Below are 6,346 nucleotides of genomic sequence, written 5' to 3'. Positions count from 1 at the left end.
GTAGGCATGTATATCCACATTTAGAGTGTCTGTCTAGACACGCTCGGTTACCTATTACGCATACACGGGGATATATGTAGGGTTATGCAATATAATCTATAGTGCACAGAGATATAGCGCCTGTATGCCATATCTCATGCAGATTTCTAGCTAGCACCTCTCCGGATGATAAGCACCCAACAGCTGTAGATATACACAATATTATACTGCGATGGTTTTCCTTTCATCCCCCCACCCCCCACTCCCAGCTGAGGGCAGAGTCGGGCTGGCAGCAGTGGGGGGTGCAAGGCAAAGGCAGGGCAGGGCAGTGTGTGTGTGTGTGTGTGTGTGTTATTGCACACTTCCTGTGGTATATTTATGACCAGGGCTTCGATTTCCGGTAGCTGATACGAGCTCTCTCTCTCTCTCTGTCTCTGTCTCTCTCTCTCTGAGCCTTTAATATCAGCGGGCGGAGGCGGAGGGGAGCCTGGCACACACACAAAGTGGGGGGTGGAGGAGGAGGACAGAGGGAGAAGCCAGTGACCGGGGGATGGGAGACACCTTCCCCTCCCCACAGCCACCCCCTCACAATATCATCCTGCCACCCCGACTAATACAGGGAATAGACCACAGCCTCCCCCGCCCCGCATTCCTATGGACAGACACCTGCAGGTAGGTGACTGCTGGGGGGGGGCAGCATGGGTGTGTGTGGGGGGGTAAATGCTGCGTGCGTGGAGGGGGCACATACAGGGTCTCTCCCTCTTTGTGTGTGGGGGAGGAGGGTGCTTATGAAGTCTGTGTGGCTCTCCACTCACTGCCCCTCTCTTTGTGTAGGGGCAGTTAGGAAATGGGGTGTGTGTGTGTGGGGGGGGGGGGGGTGATGGAGATCCGTGTGTCTCTGCGCTGAGTATCCCTTTTGTGCTGGAGGAGGAGCGGGGAGATAGGGTGGTTATTGCATGGTGGAGAGAGGTGTAGGTGAGGAGTTCCGTATAGAGGGAGAGTGCATTGGGGTAAGTGGAGGAGAGTCAGGAAAGCATCAGCCAAATGGATCAAATAAGTCACCACTAGGCAGTTTATTATCTATCAGTTTTCTTCTCTTTTTTTTTTTGGAACAAAGTTTGTAGTGCATGACTGAGCCCACCTTTTTGTCCTATCCCCTAGTTCCTGTGCTGTCTCTGGCTGGTCGCGTGTTCTGTGCGCGCCAGGGGTTGGTTGTGTACAGTGTTTGTGTTGGGGAAGAATGGTTGCGTGGAGGGAGGTGTGTATGGTCAGGGTGGCCTGGCTCGTGGGAAGAAGGGACTTTGCGAGTAGGAGTGTGGAAAGGGGTGTGTGTGTGTGGGATGGGGAGGGTTGGTTGTGTGGAGAAGGGACGGTGTGTATTGGGGAGGGCTGGTTGTGTGGAGAGGTGTGTGTGTTGGGGAGGGCTGGTTGTGTGGAGAGTTGTGTGTGTGTGTGTGTGTGTGTGTGCATGTTGGGGAGGGTTGGTTGTGTGGAGAGGTGTGTGTACGTGTGTTGGGGAGGGCTGGTTGTGTGGAGAGGTGTGTGTGTGTGTGTGTGTGGTGGGGAGGGCTGATTGTGTGGAGAGTTGTGTGTGTGTGTGCGTGTTGGGGAGGGCTGGTTGTGTGAAGGTGTGTGTACGTGTGTTGGGGAGGGCTGGTTGTGTGAAGGTGTGTGTACGTGTGTTGGGGAGGGCTGGTTGTGTGAAGGTGTGTGTGTGCGTGTTGGGGAGGGCTGGTTGTGTGGAGAGGTGTGTGTGTGTACGTGTGTTGAGGAGGGCTGGTTGTGTGGAGAGTTGTGTGTGTGTGTGTACGTGTGTTGGGGAGGGCTGGTTGTGTGGAGAGGTGTGTGTGTGTGTGTACGTGTGTTGGGGAGGGCTGGTTGTGTGGAGAGTTGTGTGTGTGTGTGTGTACGTGTGTTGAGGAGGTCTGGTTGTGTGTGTGTGTGTACGTGTGTTGGGGAGGGCTGGTTGTGTGGAGAGGTGTGTGTGTACGTGTGTTGAGGAGGTCTGGTTGTGTGGAGAGTTGTGTGTGTGTGTGTGTGTACGTGTGTTGGGGAGGGCTGGTTGTGTGGAGAGTTGTGTGTGTGTGTGTGTGTACGTGTGTTGGGGAGGTCTGGTTGTGTGGAGAGTTGTGTGTGTGTGTACGTGTGTTGAGGAGGGCTGGTTGTGTGGAGAGTTGTGTGTGTGTGTGTGTACGTGTGTTGGGGAGGGCTGGTTGTGTGGATCGGTGTGTGGAGAGGGGACAGACATTCTGTGTGAGACAAATTCATAGAGGGCAGGAGATGGGCTGCTTTCCCTTGTTACTTCTACTTCTTCCTGACCCAAAAAGCTGAGGAGCCAGCCGGCGAGGTGTGTGTAATTACCCCTCCCCCCAGCTCTCCACTTCCCCAAGAAGTGGGGCAGACCCGGGGACGGACGCGGGGGTCATTAGGCGCTGGGGCAGGGCGCAGCTTGCGCCAGGTTCTCCCTTCTATTTGGCTGCGCGCTCGCTGGCCGCGTTATTTATTGTTTCTAGCGGGGGAGGAGGGGTCCCTCTGGCTGCGAGGCTGCGCGCAGGGGCTGGTGTTGGGTATCAGGCATGGAGGAAGAAATCCAGCCGCGGGGGGCTTGGCAGGCAGGACTCGGAGCGAGAGGCCAGGGAGCGGAGCTGCGCGGAGGTTATTTCGGATTCCACAGGAGGGCAGAGGGAGGTGGCTTTGCCTTTGAACAGCTTGGCTCTTCTTTATGGCGTTGTTTCTGACGCTCTCCCGTCGCAAACAAACAGTTCCGCACCCTCCCCCCATTTCTTCTAGGCTTTGGGGTGTAAAATCACCTCCCCCCGCAGCCCCACCTGACACCTCTTTAGCTCCGTGCTTTGTTGAAGCAAAAGTTTAGGGAAGGCTTATCTGTGCATCTTTAGAGAGAGGCGCTGAGGTAGCTGGGCAAAGTCTGGACATGTTTTTATTAGGGCAAAACCTAGTTTCTCTCTCGAAACGTAGTGCATTTAGGTAAACAGCGTGATGCTAATTCTGGTACCTTGAACACATGCAGAACCGACTGGAGGCTGAACTGGATTTAGCTGTTTTTCTTCTGACTGTTTTTCTTCTCCCTTGTAGTATAAGTTTGCGGCTCTGGTTGTGTGGACTGTGGAGGACACAACCTTTACATAGCTTCTTTCTTCCACTGAATTAATTTTTCCCCTCTCCCTCTCTCGTCTTTTTCTGCTTTATATGTTAGGGTGTCTGAGCCTTTTGCGCCACTCATCTGAAGAAGTGGGTTGTGCCCAAGAAAACTCATGATATCATTTATATATTGTTAGTTTCTTAAGATTCTATAAAGTGCTACAGGACCACTGGTGGTTTTTTTGACAAGGAGCAGAAATCTTCTGTAATAAATGAATTTTTTTTGTAGTGAGTCTTGTATATCAAACGTTGGAAGCATCTCTCCTGAATGAGTGCAACCACGTTATTGCAGGAAATGCAAAAGACCCAATGATTAGTAATGACCAAGCAATAGAATCATTTAAAACCATAACCCATCTTGAACCTGGCTAGTCAGAAAGACAACTCAGGAGTGAAGGAGGAAGCAACAGTGTTGGAAAACAAGTAAGGAAGCAAAGGAAAATAAAGAAATATGTTGCAGTGGAAAGATATTGAGGCTTCTATGGTTTAATTTCAGCAGTTAAAATCAGGATCTTTTTCCATCAGAAGGAACTAGTATGTTATGTTAAAACTCACCTTCCTCACCTGTGGTGGTAATGGTTATAAATATCATTTGTACTCAGTTGGATATAAGTAATACTACATGAAAATTAATATTTCCTACAAAAATCAAGCTGAGTTCTTAGTGACAATTGGTAAAAATAAAAACCTCAATATAGGTTTGATTTCAATAGTAGAATATTTATCTCAGGATACTTGTTTCTTTCCTCTCTCCCTTCTTAGCAATATTATCTGCATTACTTGTGCTGTTGAGTTGGAACTGTGGATAGTCAGGTTTTGATTCTGTCTCATTAAGCTTAATTGGAGTTTTTCTGTGATTTGAAAGGGAGCAGGGGCAAGCCCTGAGTACACATGCTAATATAGACAAGAATGTGCAAAATTAATTACATCCCTCTGACATTCCTTGTGCTTAGCATTTTTTGTATTTTGTTTTGCTCTATGAGATTGAAAGTCAAAATATCCTGAAAATGTTGACTGAGGTGTAAGATCTTTCTTATCTTTTTAAAATAAAATCATGTAGAGCCTTCTTTTCCTTAATTTTATAGCTACTCTTAAGCCAAAAACACAACTAGCCTTATTTCCTCAGGCCTCTACAATGAGTCTGCCACTAATCTTGGATTAAAACCCAGGACTGCCTCCTTCTTATTTTTTTGGCTTTAAGCAAAATAGGTTTTTCAAGATTGAGCTAAAGTTTATCAGCTCTTTGAAGTGTTATAAAAGGTAAACTAACAAATTGAATTGGTTATTTACATATTTTACACTCTGCCAGCAGTAGAGATAAGACCTAACAAAGAGATATTGTGTAAACTAAGTATTAACAAAAAGTGTTTTCTGGATAATGGATTGTGCTGTTACGTGCAGTTTAAGGTTCTTCTGAGTTCTCAGCTAAACAGCATTACACAAATTTCTTTGTTTTCTGTTCAAAATAGCTGAATTTCTGCAGAGTAAACAAAATATTATTGAAAAACTGTCACACCTTTGTAACATCTTTAATAATTTTCATTTGGTTACTATTGATTTTTTTTTATTGAGCAGATACATAGTTAACTTTCTCTCTTTCAATCTTCTCCTGTATGCTCTACAGTTAAAATTCTGCATGTTATTACTCTAGCTTCCGATGTTCATATGCTAAGAAGTTCTCTGAACCTGAGTTCTTAGGAGGATATACTGCATCTACGCTGTATATACCTCTTTGTAGAGTTGCAGAATAATGACTCACTGACTGCTTTTGCAGAGTGCTAAAATTCAGTTTACTTTGCAGGCCTTTCTTATTTGGCAGTTACCAAATGCACTTTTTATTAGAGTTTTTCTTAAATCTCATCTTGATGTTAGTTTAGTTGAATGTTTTAAATGAGTAGTGCAGCGACTAATTTTTACTAAATGAACAAAGAGTTGCAGTACTATGATTGTTTGGTATTTAAAATGCCCGCTAGCTTTATTATAGATAATGGACATTATTATAGATAATGGTCTGATGCTTTGAACACACAAGAGAAGCCAGAAAGATTTGAACAGTTTTGGCACTGATTTTCTTTTATCTCTTGGGTGAGCCACTCGGTTTTCCACATCTGTGAAATGGGGATAATACCCAATTCCCAAGAGTTTTGTGCGGATTAACTAGTGTTTGTACAGTATTTCAAAGAAATATATATGGAAATGAATCCTTTCTGGGATTGTTATGCATCTGATAATTCAAGGGCAACTAGCGGAGTACAAAGCTTTGTTTTCAAATGTTATCACTTACGTTTTTTGCAAAAGAAAGTAGAGGGAGGTGAACATGGAAGAAAAGGGAGCCAAAGTTATTTTAAATGAGCATGAATTTTAAACAGTATTATACACAGAACACATTTGTAATGAAATGTTTTTAAATAACAAAACTTTAGCTATTGTTTTATCTTAATGTGCTTTGTAGCCCAAAGCAACTGGAAAGAGTTCTGTCTTTTTTAAAAGACCCATGGAGAATGACTGCTTCATCTTAAATTATTTGACCTTGGTGCTGATTTGTTGATTTATGAACTTTATTTATCCACAAGACCGGAGAATTCTGTTGCAATACAGAAATTACAGTGTACCAGTGCTCTAGTTCGTTTCCTAGGTAACAAATATACTGCACAGATTCCATAATGAGGCCCTGGGTTGGCTAGTTATTGTGTGTACATTTTCTTGTTAGTAAATCTGACTCCTAAAATGAATAAAGTCTGTTTATATGACTGTTCCAAACACAAACCATCGAAAGCAAAATGGAAATCTTCTACATTGTGGGACGTGATCACATTCTATCTAAAGTAACATAGATACTAAAGGAAAGTTTCAATATAAATGAACGTTACTCAGTTACACACTGGTCCTATTTGAAAAGTCTTCGGTGAAAAGAATAAATCTAAAAACTGTACTGCATTTTGCTCAAGCTTGTGTACCTCTTTCAAGACTGATGTTACATTTGCAAGGCAGCATGTTATTTTGCATGTTCACTATGTTGCTCTCATTTGCAATAGTCATTGGCCCCTCATTTCCCAATCTCCCAGTTATCAAAATTCCATGCTGTTTGCATTGCTGAACAGTTCCTTCCTTGATCCAGTCCCCTGTTCTGTTACTTTTCTCTCTGTCTGTTCTCTGGCATCCTTCCAGACGTGTGTAGGAATTTGAAGGATTTGGCCCAACAATATTT

At 44.5% G+C, this 6,346-nt stretch overlaps 1 protein-coding gene across 1 annotated transcript in view; it reads left to right on the top strand.

Moving 5' to 3' along the window:
- Positions 1 to 315: 315 nt before the first annotated feature.
- Positions 316 to 6,346, top strand: part of KIAA1958 (KIAA1958 ortholog) — a 128,706-nt gene continuing 122,675 nt past the window's right edge. The window contains exon 1 of the mRNA XM_075931888.1: positions 316 to 651. The gene's annotated coding sequence lies outside the window, so the exon portion shown is untranslated. The remainder of the gene's footprint in view (positions 652 to 6,346) is intronic.

Source organism: Pelodiscus sinensis, chromosome 6, assembly GCF_049634645.1.
Source record: "Pelodiscus sinensis isolate JC-2024 chromosome 6, ASM4963464v1, whole genome shotgun sequence".
Classification (NCBI taxonomy): domain Eukaryota; kingdom Metazoa; phylum Chordata; order Testudines; family Trionychidae; genus Pelodiscus; species Pelodiscus sinensis.
Note: the sequence above shows the minus strand (reverse complement) of the source record. Positions and strands in the feature narration are given on the sequence as shown.